The sequence below is a fragment of the Carex rostrata genome, chromosome 4 (assembly GCF_964058835.1).
Source record: "Carex rostrata chromosome 4, lpCarRost1.2, whole genome shotgun sequence".
NCBI lineage: Eukaryota > Viridiplantae > Streptophyta > Magnoliopsida > Poales > Cyperaceae > Carex > Carex rostrata.
Genome location: NC_135921.1, coordinates 6,284,219 through 6,307,294, shown reverse-complemented (window position 1 = coordinate 6,307,294; position 23,076 = coordinate 6,284,219). Strand labels below are relative to the sequence as shown.

The 23,076-nt window shown below is 35.7% G+C and overlaps 1 protein-coding gene across 1 annotated transcript in view; it reads right to left on the bottom strand.

The window, feature by feature from the left end:
- Positions 1 to 13,649: 13,649 nt before the first annotated feature.
- LOC144552873 (F-box/FBD/LRR-repeat protein At1g13570-like) overlaps positions 13,650 to 23,076 on the bottom strand; it is a 43,668-nt gene continuing 34,241 nt past the window's right edge. Inside the window, exon 5 of the mRNA XM_078300898.1 lies at positions 13,650 to 13,709. The gene's annotated coding sequence lies outside the window, so the exon portion shown is untranslated. The remainder of the gene's footprint in view (positions 13,710 to 23,076) is intronic.

Below are 23,076 nucleotides of genomic sequence, written 5' to 3'. Positions count from 1 at the left end.
CATTTCCAATTCGGAGCTGTTGTCCCAGTTTAATTACTCTGGAAAAGAGAACACCGTGATAGGGTAGTAACACTGTATTATTGGTTTTCTTTTGTTTTATGTTGGCATTTTATTTTATACAGTACATTTTTTGGTTTCACATCATACAAACATACATATTTGGAGTTTTACGTTGTACTTGCGTAGTTCGTTCAGGATAGTGTGGTCTTTGTGCCAGCAATTCTAACGTTACAAGAATTTTGGAGCCCTCAGAATAAAATCGGATTGGCTTGTCAGGCCTATTTTATCGAAAGGCCTATTCTCTGTTATTCTCTGAAATAATTACTTTTATGCAAAACTAACTAAGTTGATTAATAGAGATTCAGAGAAGGTGGACAATCAAACATATTTTTTTTTCTAAAAAAAAGATAAATTATTTGAATCTCCTAAAACAAACAGAGAGCTCATAAATTTCACCCGGAAAAATGAGTCTTTCTAAAATATGTAAAAGAACTAAGAACAATCCCATAAATAATTAATATTAAAATCAAAGTGTTTGAAGGGGTGTAGATGAGTACTTCTCAAATTGAAGAGCCTTGAACTTGTAATTATTCAATCCTCTTACTAGCAATGCAATATCTGGCACAATTCTTATTAGTTCTAGAATAATTCTCTCAGTGTGTTTTTTATTTCAAACTAGAGTAATATTGCCTTTAACAATGAAGCAACAGATTCCAATATTTGTTGATATAGCTGTGAAAATCAACAGCGAACATTTCCAGTTCATTATGTAGAGATAATATCACTAGTGGAAAATATGGAATCAGGATCGGTTATATACACATATCAGTATCGGAATCTAACCGATCCTGATGAAGGCGATACTGATACTATCAGGATCGGTTTTATATTTTTTAAAGAACCGATCCAAATAGAAACTATTAGGATCGATTTTTTAATATAACCGATCTTAATAGTTGTTATCTAGATCGGTTTTTGAATAAGAACCGATCCAGATACATACTATCAAGATCGGTTATTATATAAAACTGATCCTGATAATATTTTTGAATTTTTTTTTATTAAAAACTTCATATCTAGATCGGTTTTTGAATAAGAACCGATCCAGATACATACTATCAAGATCGGTTGTTATATAAAACCGATCCTGATAGTTTTTTCGATTTTTTTTTATTAAAAATTACATATCTAGATCAGTTTTTGAATAAGAACCGATCCAGATACATACTATCAAGATCGATTGTTATATAAAACCGATCCTGATAGTTTTTTTGATTTTTTTTATTAAAAATTACATATCTAGATCGGTTTTTGAATAAGAACCGATCCAGATGTTTGGTTGAATGTAAAAAATAAAACTTTAATTATTTGGCCAGCTTCCATTTATATATATATGCTGGCCCAATTAATATGCTACTGATACAAATCACAGATTGATAAATATATATGCATACAAATCACATATAGATATCAAACACATCCTACAAATTAAGTTTACACATCCTAAATTAAGTTTACATATACAAATCACATACGAATCCTAAATTAAATATCATAGACATACACATCCTACAGATTAAGTTTACACATCCTAAATTGTAATACTTCTTCTTGTCGACTTTACCTCATTTAGGAAGTATTGAACCCATATTTTTCGTAATTCGCTCAAGCATTGTACAGTATGTTTAGAGGAAATGTCCTGCATTTTTTAAAAGATAGAAGAGCATGCACAATTAATTGTGTATTTTATTATATTTGAAGCAACAATGCTGAATTACTTTTTGAAAAATTAATAAATGCATACCTTTAAGTTCGGAAAAGTATCAATGTGTTCGTTTATTATGTCTTGCACGAGCAACATGACATAATATGCACATTCCCAGTCGGCCGGTTGTTGTGGGCACTACATAAAAAGTTTGAAAAAATTGAAATGTATGTTAATGAGCATACAAATGACTTATATGTCTAGATATTCACAATTTTTTTCCAACTAGGTCCTTATAATCATATATCTCAATATAAACTATTACCTTGCAATCGTTATGAATCGTCAAAGAAGTACCCATTACCCTGATGAAGACACTGTTGAAATATGAACACATTGAACAATCAGTACTTACGAGAGATATTTAAACTGAAAAAAAATAAAAAAATCTAATGCATTGTAAAAAAACATAAAATTTAGGATGACACTTACTCCTCGACCGTAGCAGTGATCATTAGCATTTTTTTACTCTTCTTATCGGAATCGTACACGTACAAAGCACTTTCTCTTGGCATAAGCACGGCCAATACCCAATGATTGCTGCATGTTAGGTTTGTAGCATGTAATATTCTATAATAGATATATATATATATAGAGTTAGGCTGGGGTGCTATGGATAGCATAGAGGCGTCTATGCTACGGCTCAATATTCGAGTTTTCAAAATCCAAACGGTCGATCCGAACCGTTCATCTTATTCTCCATATTAATATCTGCTTGGAGACCAAATTTTATAATTTTCTGAATTTTTTTACTATTTATTAAGCCACTTTGAAAATCGCTAATCCAACGGTTTTACTGTTTTGTGCAGCCACCGTTGGATCAACAATTTTGTAAAATACTTAATAAATAGTAAAAAAATTCAGAAAAATGTAAAATTTGGTCTCCAAGCAGATATTAATATGGAGAATAAGATGAACGGTTCGGATCGACCGTTTGGATTTTGAAAACTCGAATATTGAGCCGTAGCATAGAGGCCTCTATGCTATCCATAGCACCCCAGCCTAACTCTATATATATATATATAATAAAATTAGAATATATATATGTAGCACTAACATCTGATGGTAAGGGATAAATATCAATCTCTTGTCCCGATTTTCGTTGAGTGCTTCCCCTATGTATTGAAATGTACGTCCTCGATCATCATTCAGCATGGTGGCATTCGTTCGCTGGGGGTCCATGAAACCAACATGCTCATCGGGAAATTCCTCCTTGACGAATTTGTGCCAATACCTAAAAAAAAGAAGGCATACAGGTGTTACTAAATTTGTTTTATTTGAATTACAGGTACTAAATTCTATAATTATTACGAATATTAACTCACAGCATCCACATCTGAATGACTGGTCCAGTGAGCCACTCCCGTGGTGTAAGCAAGGCCGCATAATCATCTGCATAAACAGATATGGAGTCTGCTGAACAGAAAAGATCAAGTGGAGGATCGATTTTGAATGGACTGCCATCTAGCTCCGAAAACCAATCACGCAGCTGCTTGAATGTTCGTCCCAGCTTGTCAAAATTGATACCATCAAGCGCCTGGCAGTGACTCGTTGCTTTCCCACCTATAGGAAGCTGTATCTCTTTGCGTGGTTCCTGCAAAATTTCGTAATAAATTGAAATAAAATTCAGAATGAACTATAACTCTGTCATATAGATACAAATTAAGAAGTATAAGAACTTAGTAATAATATATACCTCATCTGAACCTGTCAATATCATGGACATCGGCCATGCAGTGAAACTGCCGAGGACTGATCCAAGGGTTAACTGCTCACCATTTGGTAGAGGTAAGGGGATGTCTAGGAAGTCCGCATCTTCAATACCATCCACCATTACTCTTGCATGGTCGTGTGGCATCGGCCTGTTGTGAATTATTCCACCGGGTACAACTGGAACATTAATTATCCCCTTGGCCACCACACGGGTATTCTCACCTACTTTTGCGAGGAGTTTGCAGCGCAGTTCTGCCTCCTGTACAAGTATATGTATTTACTCGAATAAAATCTGAATATATATGAAACTAAGGCATATGCCAACTGATTTAAATCTAAATTTGTATTACCTCAGTAAACCCAGAAAGATCGGCGTTGGGGTAAACGTCTTTTCTTGTTGGGCCATCGTCTGCTGAATCAAAATTGCAAGTTCAGATTTCATTTCTTTCCTCATTTCTTGCCGTAATCTGTCCTCCATTCCTCTTACTCCCTCATCCACTCTTTGATCCACTCTCGCGTTAATTTCTTCTTCGGATGTCTTCGAGGTGCGTGTCCTCCTTATCCGGCCATTCCCGAATGTTTTTTACTGTGGAATCAGACCTCCCACTCCTCTCACCCTCCCAGGATGTTCCGGATTTGGGAGAGATTTTCCCAGAACATCGTCGTATCGTACGACCGCCAACTGGCCTTGTTTGAAAGCCGCTTCTTGTTCTTCCTGAAATGACAACATGCATGTTACAACATATTAATTTAAAGTTGAATTTCAATGAATAACAATATCTAAATCCTCACAATTCTGTTGATAACCGGTATGTATTTTTCTGGATAAAAGCGTTCCTTGGTCTCGTCTGAGAGCTTCTGTCTGGCTAGTTTCCATGTGACGTGCCTATGCTCAACCGACAAATCAACAAACTCCTCTGGTGTCAATGCAGTACTAGTTGATCCTTGGGAAGACGGATCACTAGATGCTTTCTCGTTTGCAATCGCCTGCATAGCATCTTTAAGTCTGTTCTGGAAACCCTCATCATTGTAACCTCTGGATCCCAAGAAATGTGGATACTTGTTGTGGGCCTGATTCTCCCTCCCAATCTGACTGGCAGCCTACAACGGCAAGAAAGAAACAATTGGCCTTCATTATAAAAAAAAAATTGAATTCTTAATTATAGATAAGGTAGGTGGTCCATAGAAATAAACATACATCAAATTCCTCCGTCATTCGGTACTCGACAAATTCTTCCCAGTCTTTTTCTTCAATCTGGAGCTTATCAAAATCGGGCGTCCCACCCTCGCGGAACACTTTAGTCAGCTCGGTTCGCCATTTTCGGTGACAAGTAGCCATTCTCTGATAATAATATTTCCTCACATCTACGTCTTCGACTATACCCCAGGTCACCTAACAAACAAATATAAATCAAAATTTAGAGTTAAACTAATCGAATGATTTTTAATGAAATTAGTACCATGTTATTTACCTTAAGTATTTCCCATATTTTTTGCTTGTACTCATCTGGAACATTTTTCCATCGTTGGAACCTTATAGGAATATTCCTTCTTACCAATATTCCAAATTATGTTGCAAAACTCGTTGTCTCTCGAGTAACAACCGGCCTGAAAAATTTGTCAAGTTGCAGCGTTTTCCCTTTCTCGTTAAACTTCTCCTTAATTCTGTTAGGCCCTCTTCCTCGTTTCTTAATCGAGGCCGACTCACTACCATCATGACCACTATCACCTTCCATATCTGTTTTTTTTTCAAAACAATTAATTGAACTCAATGCTACATTATCTCTAGAGAACTATAATTAGTAGAACAAAGTTATACCATACAACAATTAATAGCAATGCAATTACCCGATTATACAATGCAATAAAGAGGAGATAATCCAATCCATGCATAAAATTAAAATGAGACCACAAAATTGATCTAATCTACGCATAATCTAATCCATACATAATCTAAACCATGCACAATCTAACCATTCTTTCACTAATTTATTAGAAACTATAATATATTTGTAATGAGAAGACACATATGACAATCTAACCAATACAATATGAAATACCAAATAAAATTCTCACAATGCCTTGGTACCAATTACACTTGAGTAACTATGGTTAACAAAAATAATTAAATAAACCGAATTAATTAGCAACAAATACCAAATAAAATTCTCACAATGCCTTGGTACCAATTACACTTGAGTAACTAGGGTTAACAAAAATAATTAAATAAACCAAATTAATTACCCGAATTAATTAGCAACAATGCTAACAATTTCTCACAATGCTAACAATTTCTAAAAAATTCATAATAAACCGAATTAATTAGCAACAATTTCTAATCCGATCCTAACAACAAATTCTAATTCGAAATGCTAACAATTTCTAAACCATTCCTAACAAACCAAGTTTAGAGAGGGAGAGGGAGAGGGGACTTACCGGAGTTTGAGAGAGAGGGCCGGGTTGGAGAGGGAGATCTAGGGAGGCGGGGCCACCGAGCCGACGGAGAGGGAGTGGAAGAGAAAGCTTCCACGGAGGAGAAAGTAGCGACGGTGGAGGAGAGGGAGGAGCAACAAGAGAGGCCACGGAGGAGGAGAGGGAGGAGCCGACGGTGTGGTTTGAGGAGAGTAAGAGCTAGCTAGGTCACGGTTTGAGTGTTTTTAAAATTTTCAATTTTGTTTAAGTACCCGAAGAGAAGGAGGGAGGTGCATACATGGACTATCTAGATCGGTTATTACACTAAAACCGATCCAGATAGTTCATGTATGCACGGTTTTAATCAATCTGGATCGGTTTTATTCAATCTGAACCGATCCAGATACTTATTTTTAATTTTAAGGAATGAGAATATTAATATTAAAAAAGAAAATTTATAAAACAATTTATAAAATATTTTATAAAACAATTTATAAATAATTTTTGTATGTATTTATTTTTAGAATAATTAATTCAAAATTTATTAACTTTTTAAGATGTAATTTGTAAAAATAATTTATTAAGTTTTATATTGTAATTCAATCAAAAAAATTTGTAGGTTATATTTAACAATATTATTTACTAACTTTTTATATTCTAATTATTTATAAAATAATTTATAAATCAATTTATAAAATAATTTTTTTATGCAATTTATTTTTATAATCTTTAAGAATGTAATACTAAAATAAATTTTAGGATGTCATAATCTTTAAGAATTATATTAGAATAAAATACTAATACAATTTTACAAAATAAATTTTAATGTGTAATTTACTTTTCTAATTTTTTATATAATAATTGAAAGGAAAATGGGCATCTGGATCGGTTTTGTATAATAACCGATCCAGATAACTATTTGGATCGGTTTTTAGTGCAGAACCGATCCAGATAGTTATCTGGATCGGTTATTATGTTCAGAACCGATCCAGATGCTATTTTCTGATTTAAATTGATTTATTAGTTGTGTTTGAGATATATGTAAGTTAATTACTAATATAATATCTCTGGATTATGTATAAAAATTTATAAGAAATTTTTCACACAGAATTGAAGTATTCTCTGTACAAAAATAATTGCAATAGGAAATTTTTCACACAGAATTGAAGTAAAAATGGATCTGGATTGGTTTTCAGTGTAATAACCGACCCAGATAACTATCTGGATCGGTTTTTCCATAAAGAACCGATCCAGATAGTTATCTGGATCGGTTTTTATTAATAGAACCGATCCAGATTTATTTTTCTGATTTATTTTAATTTATTTGATATGTTTGAGATAAATGAAAGATAAATGAAAGATAAAAAAATAATTAAATAAATATCTTAATAAATAACTGTACAAAAATAATTGTATATATAAGATGTTTATAAGACACAAAAATAATTATTTTAGGATGATATTTACAAATTAAAAAATAAGCTTAAAAATTTACATTCGCCATCAATAGATATAAGCTACAACAAATTTCGAAGAATTACTTGCATGCTTCTCACTGACTAGTGGTTCAATTCATCCTGAAAAAAAAAATTATAAAGTCAGTGAGAAGAACGAATATTAACTCACATTTTCATATTTTTATATTTTGACATACCCATAAGCTTTTAGGGATTGTTTCTAGTGGGAACAACTTCAATCCATTCTCCTTCATTATGATCAAGCTTCTAAATAGCGTTTATAGCGGTGTAGCGGGGAGACAAAAAAAAAAGTTTTAGCGAATAGCGGAGCTATAGCGAAAGCTATTATAAATAGCGTTTTTTTATTTCAAAAATTATATTTTATATTTCTACTAATAGTAAAAAGAGTGATGCTTCTATGGACATAAGGGCCTATTTGTAAAATGAATATATTTTTATTTTCAAAGTTCAAACAGCCGATCCGAACCGTTCATCTTGTTCTCCATATTAATATATCTTTGGAGACCAAATTTTACATTTTTCTGAATTTATTTACTATTTATTAAGATGGGTATAAAAAAATATCAAATTCAGACCATTGAATTTTGTACCCATCTTAATAAATAGTAAAAAAAATCAGAAAAATGTAAAATTTGGTCTCCAAGCACATATTAATATGGAGAACAAGATGAACGGTTCGGATCGACTGTTTGAACTTTAAAAACAAAAATATGTTCATTTTACAAATAGGTCCTTATGTTCATAGAAGGCTTTGCCTAGTAAAAATGTCTCATCAAGAAAAAAAATATCAAATTAATTAAGAAGTTCTAATATTATTCATATTAAACCAATACAAAGTTCAAATTGTCATTCAAAATATCCCTAATTCAAAAACTATCGATATATTTTATATTCAAAATATACCACTACCATATATTAATGCATGATACAAAATTTAATTGATATAGCGGTATAGCCCGCACATGTTCCATTGTATTGATATAGCTTAATAAAGTAAAAAAAAAACTAATCTAGATATTAAGGCCCATTAAAATTGCAAAATCATGTTTTCAGAAAAAAAAATTGCAAAATCATAACCCATGTAGCATAGCGGACCGCTATTGCCGCTACGCGCTATAGCGGACCGCTACGCGCTATAGCGGACCGCTATTGCCGCTATAGCGGTCGTAGCTTGATTAGCGCAGTTTTAGCCCGTAGCTTAGCTTTCTGGGTCCAAAACCGCTATAGCTAGCTATTTAGAAGCTTGATTATGATCGTTGCGCGTGTGACTTGTTTCGTTATCATCACTTGGTAAAAATGCCATGCCAGTAGAAAACGGTGGTATCTCATCAAAATGATCGTACGCTTCTTCGTCTTCTACATTATCAATCCCGATTATACGTCTTTTACCAGGGAGGACAACATGTCTTGAACGATCGGTGGGATCAGTTACGTAGAACACTTGCGTGGCTTGTCTTGCAAGTATAAATGGATCATCCTTGTATCCAGCCTTACTGAAATCCACCAAAATAAAACCATCTTCGTCAACTTTAACCCCCCTACGGTTATCGACCCATTTACACATAAATAACGGGATGTTAAATTTTCTATAATCTAGCTCCCAAATTTCTTCAACAAATCCGTAATATGACATCGATGCATGCGATAGTCCGACACCTTTAGGATCTGACAAATCACTCGAAACGGCTACTAACGTCACTCCACTGTTTTGCACGGTACTCTTTGAATCTTGATTTCTTGTGTAAAATGTGTAACCGTTGATGTCATATCCTTGGAAGGTCCTAACGACATGGACTGGACCAAGAGCCAACAATCTGACAGTTTCTTTAATGTTTTCTCCCTCTGGAGCTTGCATGACTCTACGTGTAAACCATCCTTCAAACTTTTTATTGTGTTTGCCGATTAACCACTTGTCGGATTTCTTGGGATTCTGTTGCCGCAAGAGAGTCATATGCTCGTTCCAAAATGGATGAACGTCAGTGAGGTGTTGCAAAACATGGAAATGTGCCAGTGACATCGTTGTACTATCGGGCTCGAATAATTTTGGACCGATTGTGCCTACCCCGTGAAGTCTACCCTCGTGCCGAGATTTAGGGATGCCGATAGCTTTCACATCGTCCATATAATTAGTACAAAACTCAATAACCTCTTTGGCAGCATAAGCTCTTACAATGCTGCCCTCAGGCCGATATCGATTCCTCACATATGCCTTTAACAAGCCCATGTATCTCTCGAACGGATACATGTACCGCAAGAAGACAGGTCCACACATCTTAATTTCTCTAATTAGGTGAACGATTAAATGAACCATGATATCAAAAAAGGACGGCAGAAAGTATATTTCAAGATGACAAAGAGTGACAACAACCTCCTTCTGCAGAGCATCCAGTGTATCAGGATCATTTACTTTGCAACAGATGGCGTTAAAGAAAAAACAAAGCTTTGTGATGGTCTGCCTAACACACTTTGGCAATATGCCCCGAATTGCAACAGGAAGAAGCTGTGTCATTAAAACATAACAGTCGTGAGACTTCATTCCTGTCAATTTTAAATCTTCCAGTGAAACTAGGTTTTTTAAATTCGAAGAATATCTAGATGGAACTTTGACACCATGAAGGCATTCCAATAAGCTTTTTTTCTCTGCTTTCGACAGCGTATGCATTGCGGGTTTTAGATATGTACAAGTTTTCCCATTTTCTCTTTCCTTCTCTGTTGGTTGTAGATCCGGCCGTATGTTCAAGAATTGCATGTCTTTCCGAGCATTGATACCGTCCTTAGTCTTACCCGGAATATTCAATAATGTTCCAACCAGGCTATCACACACATTTTTAACCACATGCATCACATCGAGACAATGTCGAACATCTAAGTGCTGCCAGTATGGTAAATCCCAGAATATTGACCTCTTCTTCCAACTAATTTTCGGTGCTCCTTTCTTTCTCACCGCCTTTTTTTAATTTCCCAAATTGAACTTTGATATCCTTTACTCGCGAGTAAACAACTTTACCGGTCAACGGATAATTTGCTTTGGTATTCTCGGTCTTTCCATTGAATTCTTTCTTTCTCTTTCGGTGTGCATGGTTGGCAGGAAGAAATCTACGATGACCCATGTACACATTTTTAGAGGAGTTAGGTAGCCAGACATCGACTGTATCGTCCAGGCAAACAGGGCACACTTTCTCTCCTTTGACACTGTAACCCGACAAATTTCCATAAGCCGAAAAATCATTAATGGTGCAGAAAAGCATGGCCCGTAAAGTGAATTTCTCCTTCCTGTATGCATCAAATATCTGCACTCCGGGTTGCCATTCTTTTAAATCCTCAATCAATGGTGCTAGATACACATCTATGTCATTCCCTGGCTGTTTGGGTCCTGATATGAGCAAGGTCAACTGCGCTTCATACATAACCAAGGCAGAAGATTATAAATGCACAATAGAATCGACCAACTACTATGCTTGCTGCTCATGCTACTGTGCGGATTTATTCCATCTGCACTCAGCCCAAGCTTTAGATTTCTAGGGTCACGTCCGAATTCCAAAAACTCTCTGTCAATATTTCTCCACTGAGGACAATCAGCGGGGTGCCGTAATTTTCCCTCTTTTTTCTGGTTATCTACATGCCAACGCACTAATTTTGCATCTTTAGCATTTGAGAACAAACGTTTCAATCTCGGTTTCACGGGGAGGTACCACAATCCTTTTGCCAGAGGTCCTTTATTCGGTTTACAATCATCACTTTTATCGCTGGTTATCTGCTTTGGTTTGTAACGTGATACACCACATTTTAGACACTCGTGAAGATCTTTATACTCATTTCGATATAATATACAATCATTTGGACACGCGTGTATTCTTTGAACTTCCAAATCCACTGTGCACAATATTTTCTTCGCTTCATAAACATTAGGTGGTATCTCGTTCCCATCCGGAAGCATTTCTTTCAAAATTTGTAATAACTCGGTAAAATTTCTATCACTCCAACCGTTAGATGCTTTAAGGTTATATAATTTTAATACACCTTTCAATTTTGAAAATTTCGAACAACCAGGATACAATTCCTTATTAGAATCTTCGTACAAATTCTCAAATAAACAATACTGCTTATCATTATCAAAATCCTCTTCTAAATCACGTAACATTTGATCAAAATTATCACATCTATCTACCACCATATCATCATTTTCTTCGGTATGGTATTCCTGATGCTGGGTACGAGTGCCTATGTCGGTTTCCAATCCCCGGAGATTATTCCCGTCATTATCACCGGTATGGTAATCCTGATGCTCAGTATCAGTACATATGCCGGTTGACAAACTCTCACCGTGCCATAACCAACACTTATATCCTTGCTTGAATCCACGACGGATTAAATGGTTCTTCACTTGGTTCGGGTTGGAAAATTTTTGACCATTGTTACAATCACGACAAGGACACGACATCAGTGCACTCCCTTTGCTCGCCATATCTTCCATAGCAACTCTGATAAATTCCTCGACACCTATCATATATTCATCAGATAGACGTGATGCTTCGTACATCGAACTGCGGTCCATCTGCAATTATAATAAAACACAATTAATTAAGAACAAGGTTGGGTACTCAATTCTGTTCACAATAGGGCTTACATGGGTCCGGGTTAACATCCTATCCCACTCTTTGCATACTTTGTCTCAGTAGTGACCACATGTTAGTCGTGTTTTACATGGGTCCGGGTTAACATCCTAATTATTAATTATTAGGATCGGTTGTCTAGAAAAACCGATCCTGAAAGTATCAGGATCAGTTCCCACAAAAAACCGATCATAATAGTTAATAATTAGGATCGGTTGTTACTAAAAACCGATCTGAATAGTTATTAGGATCAGTTTTTCTTAAAAAACCGATCCAAATACTTATTAGGGTCGGTTTCCTCATATAACCGATCCAGATAGGCCGATCCTGATTCTAATTTTTCCACTAGTGTATAGACCACCAAATAACATGTATGTCCAAATATATAACATTTGTAAAATTAATTGACGACAATTATGTCCAAATGTAAACATCTTCTAATTAAGTTTTAATTAGACTTTCTGAGTGAAACTCAAAAGAGTAAATAATTGTTCAATGAGCAAGTTTGCTTTGAAGCAGAGTTAACCAGCAAAAGTGATTTTGTGTCCTATATTTATTGTAGAGATTTCGGGTAGGTTATAGTGCAACAATTCGAAACAGTTCAATATTTGTTCACTACCCGAAAATCAGAATCCATGTATAAAACTAATTCTAAGATTAAAAAAGATTTTACCACTAGACGCGCAGCGGAAACTTCAAGTCTAGCAGTAGCCTTCTTCTCCTTTCCTTCGTGTCAGATCCACGCAACAGCCCAGTAGTCACGCCTCTATCAGTATCCACACGAACAGGTTGATAAACTTCTGTAATTCGATATGCTAGTACCGAATTAACAGCCCCTCTTTCTTTCTATCTCTCTTTCTGTTTTTCCAAAAATCTGAATAATAATAGCCCACCTATTCTGAACAAATCACTGCATATTTATAAAGCATATGCACCAGTTCGTTTGAGCCTATTCATGGCATCAATTCGTTGAACCCTTTCAGAAGACTTATCCATTTCAGATCATATCAAAATATCATAATATCAGAAATTCGGGCCTAGCCCAATAAAGAGTTGATCCATATTAATTATTAATATGGCCCATAAATATTCTAGCCCAATAAAGAGTTGATCCATATTAATTATTAATATGGCTCATAAATATTCTGGCCTACAGTACATTTCTAATATTTATAGCTCAGAAAAACTAGCTAAAGCTTGTAAAATTACTAGGCATAATGGAAAGATAGAAATGATATATAGGCACGAAAGTCGGTTTAGCAGAGATCAAGTGGTCTGATTGAATAAATGGTTATCTCTTTAATTACATAAATTGAAGAGAGAGAATAACTGTTACAAAGATTACAAACAGAGGGACTCGCATATATAACATCATTTTGTTGATTATTCTTAAAACAAATTACCTTTTTTGAGGATTTGATCTTCTCTGGTAATATATATAGAAGTAATTGAAGAGTCCTAAACATATACGAGCCGTCAATTTTAGATCTGATTGTCTTGAATAAAATTGAGTTTTAATTATATATCAAGATACAAAAAAAAACGAACTTAAATATTTGTTTGTTGCTTCCTAAATTAATAACAGAGAATTTTCTTTTTGCAGGCATAGAAATAAACAAGAAAAATCATAACTTCTCCAACCAAACATATGCCAATACCACTGCTTCGCTAATAAAAGTAATACAAAATAAAGTAGATTGTTTGAAATCTTGCTGTATTATTTAATTGCTCCACTAAAATTAAAAGACCAATTTCAACTTACTTTAATATGGTAAGAAATCATCAACAAAGTCAATTCTGGCCATCTTTGATAACCTTGGAAAGCTCGCCAGCTTCTTCAAGAATGTCATGTCATCCATTAAATAATCAACAACCCTTTCTTCTATGACCAGCTTCTAACACAGGCGCAGTGCTCAGAACATATTTTGCAACATTAAGAATTGACTCAAGACATACAAAATAAGGTATATTCACAATTTCAAGTCTGTTAAACAAGTCAGATTCTATTCCTTTCACCTCCCAAAAAGATTGAGCAAGTGATGATGAAGGGTAACACTCCTCTCCGTAAAGCTGGAAAAAAAATATAAATGAAAAAATCAGATTGAATAGAAAGATAAATTAATTGTAGAAAACAAGATAGTAGCAGATAGCCAATTAGGGAACTGTTTTTTGAACGCACCATGAAAGTGAGCACCTTCAAGTTGGGGGCACTTTTGAACAAACTACAAGCAACTGTCCTTGTATGAATGAAGGACGTACGATAGGCAGCTTTGTCAATCGGAACAAGCGTACTGCTAGCATTTCTGGTATAGACTCCTTGGATAAAAACTAAAACAAGTCAAAAATATATTATCATCAACCTTTAGACCAAATACAAAGATATAGAGAACATAAAAGGTGTGAATCAATCACTTTTAAGGTAATTGATGGGAACTTTTTCCATGTATGGATCTCTTACCAAAATAAAATCAGAGTATAGTTTAAGTTCTTCAATTGCAGAAAGGCTACCAATAACTCGTAAAATATTACTTTTACAATCCCTGATTGGCCGACTGGAATTCAGATTATATCCAAAATAACCATTGGGATTAATGTATGCAACACACAACTTAGGGGTTCCAAACAGAGATAATCAAACTCTTTAGTGCATGGATGACGAGGCGACCAAACTCAACAAAGTCATCCAGCTCAAGCTCTCAAGTAAAGGACAACTTGAAATGAGTCTTGCTATATTCCCATTTAAATTACACGAAAACAACATGGCTGCGAACAAATTTAAAGCCTAGCAAAGGTTGAGGAACATGTTTGGTGACCCAATATATATGCACATGTTCCAATGTTGTCTAGTTTAGTATAATAAATATTTTAAATTTTAAATTTTAAAGTAATATCAGATATACAACTGTCTTTTCTCAAAACAAAAAAAATTGCAACATTATTATTTATTTTAGAATTTTTAGAATTTTTCATATTTTTTATATGTTTTTTTCAACAATTTTAATTAAAATTAAAAAAAGTTTGACGTGACTAATTTACGTCACTTCACGTGTGGTCACGTCATGTGTAATCATGTCACGTACGGTTACTGCATGACTACACGTGACGTGACCATTCGCCACCATTTTGATCACTTCACGTGAGCAAATCACGACGTGTTTGTCACATCATGTCACGGCGTCTCACGTATTTCCTTCTCTAAAGAGGCCTACCACCACTTCTGTCACGTCAATAAGCTAGCAATGACAATTGTTTTAAAAGAAGGAATTTCATGTATACCTCAAAAATCTTGAAATTAAGTATTTTTCCATCGAAAATTCATAATATTTATTTATACTTCTTAATTAATAAATACTCACAAATTTATTCAATTTATTAAATTTTCAATTAAATCTCATTTTAAATTTATTAAATACCCAATTACTTTTATTAAAAAAATAAAATGTAGTATGTTTAAGTGAAATGCTCAGCCTTGTAATTTGCAGCACTCAGGTAGTGTCTCCATATCACAAGAGAAAATGGTACTTGCTGCTCTAATACCTCTATTAGTGTCTCCATATGGTAAGAGAAGTGGGTACTTGCAACCCTAATACAACACTCCAATCGAAGGTCTTTGCAGTATTATTGTAGTGTCTTCAGATGGCAACAGAAGAGCATAGTTGGAACCCTAATACAACACTTCAATTGAAAATCTTTGCAGCACACTAGTAGTGTCTCCATATGATAAAAGAGGAGGATAGTTGCAAGCATAATAAAATACTCTAATTGAAGGTGTTTGCAACAGTCTAATAGTATATCTAGATGACAAGAGAAAAGAGTAGTTGCAATCCTAATATAATACTCGAATTGAAAGTCTTTGTAGCACTCTAGTAGTGTCACTATATGGCAAGAGAAGATGGTAGTTGCAAATCTAATACCTCCAATTGAACGTGTTTCAAGCACTCTAGTAATGTCTCTATATGGCAAGAGAAGAGGGTAGTTGCAACCCTAATACAATACTCCAATTGAAGGCCTTTGCAAAACACAAGTAGTATCTCTAGATGGCAATAGAAGATGGTAGTTGTAAATCGAATACAACCCTCAAATTGAAGTTCTTTGCAGCACACTAGTAGTGTCTCCATATCACGAGAGAAGAGGATATTTGCTGCCCCAAATACAACACTCCAATTGAAGGTCCTTGCAGCACTCTAGTAGTGCTCCATATGGCAAGAGAAGTGGGTAATTATAACTCTAATACATCACTCCAATTGAAAGTTTTTGTAGCCCTTGAGTTGCGTTTTCATATGGCAAGAGAAGAGGGTAGTCACAACCCTAATACAACACTCTAATTGAAGGTATTTGTAGAGTGTCTCCAGATGGAAACATAAGAGCTTAGTTGTGACCCTAATACAACACTCCAATTGAAGGTATTTTGAGCACACTAGTAGTGTCCCAAGAAAGCAACAAAAGAGCGTAGTTGTAACCCTAATACAACACTCCAATTTAAGGCCTTTGCAACACACTAGTAGCGTCTCCATATGGCAAGAGAAGAGAGTAGTTGCAAACCTAAGGCAACACTCCAATTGAAGATCTTTGTAACACTCTACTAATGTCTCTAGATGGCAAGAGAATAGGGTAGTTGTAACCCTAATACAACACTCAAATTGAAGGTGTTTGTACATTCTGATAGTGTCTTCATATAGCAAGAGAAGAGGGTAGTTGCAACCATAATACAACAATCCAATTGAAGGTCTTTGGAGCACTCTAGTGGTGTCTCCATATGTCAAAAGAAGAGGGTAGTTTCAACCAAAATACAACACTCCAATTGAATGTGTTTGCAGCACTCTAATAGTGTCTCAAAATGGCAAGAGAATAGGGAAATTGTAACCCTAATATAACACTCCAATTAAAGGTATTTGTTCACTTTAATAGTGTCTCCATATAGCAAGAGAAAAGGGTAGTTGCAACCCTAATACAACACTCCAATTGAAGGTCTTTGTAGCACTGTAGTAGTGTCTCCATATGGGAAGAGAAGATGATAGCTGCGATCCAAATCCAACACTCCAATTGAATGTGTTTGCAGAAATCTAATAGTGTCCTCAGAAGGCAACAAAGGAACATAGTTGTAACACTGATACAACACTCCAATAGAAGGTCTTTGCAGCACACTAGTACTATCTCCATATGGCAATAGAAGAGCATAGTTGGAACTCTAATACAACACCCCAATTTAAGGTCCTTGCAGCACTCTAGTAGTGTCTTCTTGTGGCAAGAGAAGAGGGTAGTTGCGACCCAAATACAACACCCCAATCGAAGATATTTGCGGCACTCTAGTAGTGTCTTCATATAGCAAGAGAAAAGAGTTGTTGCAAACCTCATACAACACTTCAATTGAAGGTGTTTGCAGCACTCTATTAGTGTCCCCAAACGGCAAGAGAAGAGGATAGTTGCATCTATAATACAACACTCCATTTGAAGGTCTTTGCACCACTCTACTAGTGTCTCCAAATCAAACGAGAAGTGAGGAGTTGCAACCCTAATATAACACTCTAATTGAAGGTCTTTGCAACAAACTAGTAATGTCTCCATATGGCAATAAAAGAGGGTGGTTGCAATCGTAATACAAGTCCCCAATTGAAGGTGTTTGCTGCACTCTAATAGTGTCTCAAAATGGCAAGAGAATAAGGTAGTTGTAACTCTAATACAACACTCCAATTGAAGGTATTTGTAGCACACTAGTAGTGTCCCCATATAGCAAGAGAAGAGCATATTTGCAACCCGAATACAACACTCCACTTGAAAGTCTTTGTAGCACTCTAGTAGTGTCTCCATATGGCAAGAGAAGAGGGTAGTTGCGACCCAAATACAACACTCCAATCGAAGATGTTTGCAGCACTAGAGTAGTGTCTATAGATGGTAAGAGAATAGGGTAGTTGCTACTCTAATATAACACTCCAATCGAAGATGTTTGCAGCACTAGAGTAGTGTCTCCATATGGTAAGAGAAGAGGGTATTTGGAGCACACTAGTAGTGTCCTCAGAAGGCAACAAAAGAGTAGTTCTAACCCTAATACAACACTACAATAAAAGGTCTTTGCAGCACACCAGTATCTTCATATGGCAAGAGATGAGGGTAGTTGCAAGCCTAATATAATACTCCAATTGATGATTTTTGTAGCACTCTACTAGTGTCTCTAGATGGCAAGCGAAAATGCTGCAACCCTAATACAACACTCCAATTGAAGGTCATTGTAGCACTCTTGTAGTGTCTTCATATGGCAAAATAAGAGGGTAGTTGCCACCCAAATATAACACTCCAACGAAGATGTTTGCAGCACTCTAGTAGTGTCTCCATATGGCAAAAGAAGAGAGTTGTTGCAAATCTCAGACCACACTCCAATTTAAGGTGGTTGCGGCACTCTAGTAGTCTCCAAATGGCAAGAGAAAAAAAGCAGTTGTAAATCGAATACATCCCTCCAATTGAAGTACTTTGCAGCACATTAGTAGTGTCAGAAGAAAATAGAGGGTTGCAACCCCAATACAGCAATCCAATTGAAGGTCTTTGCAACTCTAGTATTGTCTCTATATCATTAGAGAAGATTGTACTTGCTGCCCTAATACAACTCTCTAATTGAAGGTCCTTGCAGCACTCTAGTAGTGTCCTTAGATGGCAACAAAAGATGATAATTGCAACCCTAATACAATGCTCCAATTGAATGTGTTTGAAGCACTATTATACTGTCTACAGATGGCAAGAGAATAAGCAAGTTGCAACCCTAATATAACGCTCTAGTTGAAAGATTTTGGACCACTCTAGTAGGGTTTCCATATGAAAAGAGAAGAGAGTAGTCACAACCCTAATACAACTCTCCAATTGAAGGTATTTGCGGCACTCTAGTAGTGTCTCCAGATGAAAACAAAAGAGCGTAGTTGAATCTCTAAAACAAAACTCCAATTGAAGATATTTGGAGCACACTAGTAGTGTCCCCAGAAGATAATAGCGCATTTACAACCCTAATACAACACTCCAATTGATGGTGTTTGAAGCACTCTAGTAATGTCTCTATAAGGCAAGATAATAGGGCATTTACAACCCTAATACAACACTCCAATTAAAGGTGTTTGAAACACTGTAGTATTACTTCTATATGGCAAGATAATAACGCATTTACAAGCCTAATATACTACTCCAATTGAAGGTGTTTGGAGCACTCTAGTAGTATCTCTAGATTCCAAGATAATAGGGCATATACAACCCCGATACAACACTCCAATTGAAGGTGTTTGGAGCACCCTAGTAGTTTCTCTATAAGGAAAGATAATAGTGCATTTACAACCCTAATACAACACTCCAATTCATGGTGTTTGAAGCACTCTAGTAATGTCTCTCTATGGCAAGATAATAGGGCATTTACAACCCTAATACAACACTCCAATTGAACATGTTTGAAACATTCTAGTAGTGTCTCCAGATTGCAAGATAATAGCGCCTTTACAACCCTAATACAACACCCCAATTGATGGTGTTTGAAACACTCAAGTATCTCCAGATGCCAAGATAATAGGGCACTTACAATCCTGATACAACACATTAATTGAAGGTGTTTGGAGCACTCTAGTAGTCTCTCTATATGGCAAGATAATAGGGCATTTACAACCCTAATACAACACTCTAATTAAAGGTGTTTGGAGCACTCTAGTAGTGTCTCCATATGGGAAGGTAATAGTGCATTAACAACCCTAATACAATACTCTAACTGAATGTGTTTGGAGGACTCTAGTAGTGTCTCCAGATTGCAAGATAATAGCGCAATTACAACCCTAATAAAACACTCTAATTGAAGGTGTTTGGAGCTCTCCAGTACTGTCTCCAGATCCCAGGATAGTAGGACATTTACAACCCTGATACAACACTCCAATTGAAGGTGTTTGGAGCACTCTAGTAGTCTCTCTATAAGGGAAGATAATAGTGCATTTACAACCGTAATACCACACTCCAATTGAAGTTGTTTGAAGCACTCTACTAGTGTCTTTATATGGCAAGATAATTGGGCATTATCAACCCTAATACAACACTCCAATTGAAGGTTTTTGGAACATTCTAGTAGCACTGTAGTATTGCTTCTATATGGCAAGATAATAAGGTATTTACAAGCCTAATATACCACTCCAATTGATGGTTTTTGGAGCACTCTAGTAGTAGTGTCTCCAGATTCCAAGATAATAGGGCATTTACAACCCTGATACAACACTCCAATTGAAGATGTTTGGAGCACTCTAGTAGTTTCTCTATAAGGGAAGATAATAGCGCTTTTACAACCCTTCTCTAATTGATGGTGTTTGAAGTACTCTAGTAATGTCTCTATATGGCAAGGTAATAGGGTATTTACAACCCTAATACAACAATCTAATAAAAGTTGGTTGTTGCACTCTAGTAGTGTCTCTATATGGGAAGATAACAGTGCATTAATTACCCTAATACAACACTCCAATTGATGGTGATCGGAGCATTCTTGTTGTGTCACAATATGGCAAGAAACTAGCGCATTTACAACCCTAATACAACACCCCAATTGGTGGTGTTTGGAGCACTCTAGTAGTGTCTTTATATGGGAAGATAAAAGTAGATTCACAACCCTAATACAACACTCTAACTGAATGTGTTTGGAGCACTCTAGTGTCTCCAGATAGCAAGATAATAGCGCATTTACAACCCTAATACAACACCCCAATTGGTAGTGTTTGGAGCACTCTAGTAGTGTCTCCAGATTCCAAGATAATAGGGCATTTACAACCCTGATACAACACTTTAATTGAAGGTGTTTGGAGCACTCTATTAGTGTCTCTATATGGCAAGATAATAGGGCATTTACAACCCTAAAACAACACTCTAATGAAAGGTGTTTGGAGCACTCCAGTAATGTCTCTATATGGGAAGATAATAGTGCATTAATAACCCTAATACAACACTCTAACTGAATGTGTTTGGAACACTCTAGTAGTTTCTCCAGATGAAGGTATTTGGAGCACTCTTTTAGTGGCTTTATATAAGAATTTAATCGTGGATTTATAACCCTAATACAACACTTTAATTGCAGGTGTTTGGAGTACTGTAGTAGTGTCTATATATGGGAAGATAATAGTGCATTTACAACCCTAATACAACACTCCAATTCAAGGTGTTTGGTGCACTCTAGTAGTGTCTCTATATGGGAAGATAATAGTGCATTTACAACCCTAATACAACACTCTAATTGAAGGTGTTTTGAGTACTCTAGTAGAGAGACTCTATATGGGAAGATAATAGTGCGTTAACAATCTTAATACAACACTCTAACTGAATGTCTTTGGAACACTCTAGTAGTGTCTCGAGATTGCAATATAATAGCGCATTTACAACCCTAATACAGCACTCCAATTGATGGTGTTTGGAGCACTCTAGTAGTGTCTCTATATGGCAAGATAATAGCGCTTTTACAAGCCTAATACAACACTCCAATTGATGATGTTTAAAGTACTCCAGTAATGTCTCCAGATTGCAAGATAAAAGTGCATTTACAATCTTAATACAACACTCCAATTGAAGGTGTTTCGAGCACTCTAGTAGTGTCTCGATATGGTAAGATAATAGGGCATTTACAACCCTAATACAACACTCCAGTTGAAGGTGTTTGAACTACTTTAGTAGTGTCTCCAGATTGCTAGATAATTGGGCATTAACAACCCTAATACAACACTCCAATGGAAGGTCTTTGGAGCACTATAATAGTGTCTCCAGATGGCAAGATAATAGGGCATTTACAACCCTTATACAGCATTCCAGTTGAAGGTTTTTGGAGCACTCTTATAGTGTCTTTATATAGGAAGATAATAGTGCATTTACAACCCTAATACAACACTCTAATTGAAGATGTTTGGAGCACTCCAGTAGTGTCTCTATATGGCAAGATAATAGAGTATTTACAACCCTAATAAAAAACTCTAATTGAAGGTGTTTGGAGTACTCTAGTAGTGTCTCTATATGGGAAGATAATAGTGCATTAACAACCCTAATACAACACTCTAACTGAATGTGTTTGGAGCACTCTAGTAGTGTCTCCAGATAGTAAGATAATAGCGCATTTACAACCCTAATACAACACTCCAAATTATGGTGTTTGGAGCACACTAGTAGTGTTTCCAGATTCCAAGTTAATAGCGCATTTACAAACCAGATACAACACTGCAATTGAAGGTGTTTGGATCACTCTAGTATTCTCTCTATAAGGGAAGATCATAGTGCATTTACAACTCTAATACCACACTCCAATTGAAGTTGTGTGGAGCACTCTACTAGTGTCTTTATATGGCAAGATAATTGGGCATTAACAACCCTAATACAACACTTCAATTGAAGGTTTTTGAAACATTCTAGTAGCACTGTAGTTTTGCTTCTATATAACAAGATAATAAGGTATTTACTAGCCTAATATACCACTCCAATTGATGGTTTTTGGGGCACCCTAGTAGCGTCTCCAGATTACAAGATAATAGGGCATTTACAACCCTGATACAACACTCCAATTGAAGATGTTTGGAGCACTCTAGAACTTTCTCTATAAGGGAAGATAGTAGTGCTTTTACAACCCTAATACAACACTCTAATTGATGGTGTTTGAAGCACTCTAGTAATGTCTCTATATGGCAAGGTAGTAGGGCAATTACAACCCTAATACAACAATCTAATAAAAGTTGTTTGGAGCACTCTAGTAGTGTCTCTATATGGGAAGATAACAGTGCATTAATTACCCTAATACAACACTCCAATTGATGGTGTTTGGAGCATTCTTGTTGTGACACAATATGGCAAGATAATAGCGCATTTACAACCCTAATACAACACCCCAATTGGTAGTGTTTGGACCACTCTAGTAGTGTCTCCAGATTCCAAGATAATAGGGCATTTACAAACCTGATACAACACTTTAATTGAAGGTGTTTGGAGCACTCTAATAGTGTCTCTATATGGCAAGAAAATAGGGCATTTACAACCCTAATACAACACTCTAATTAAAGGTGTTTGGAGCAATCTAGTAGTGTCTCTATATGGGAAGATAATAGGACATTTACAACCCTAATAT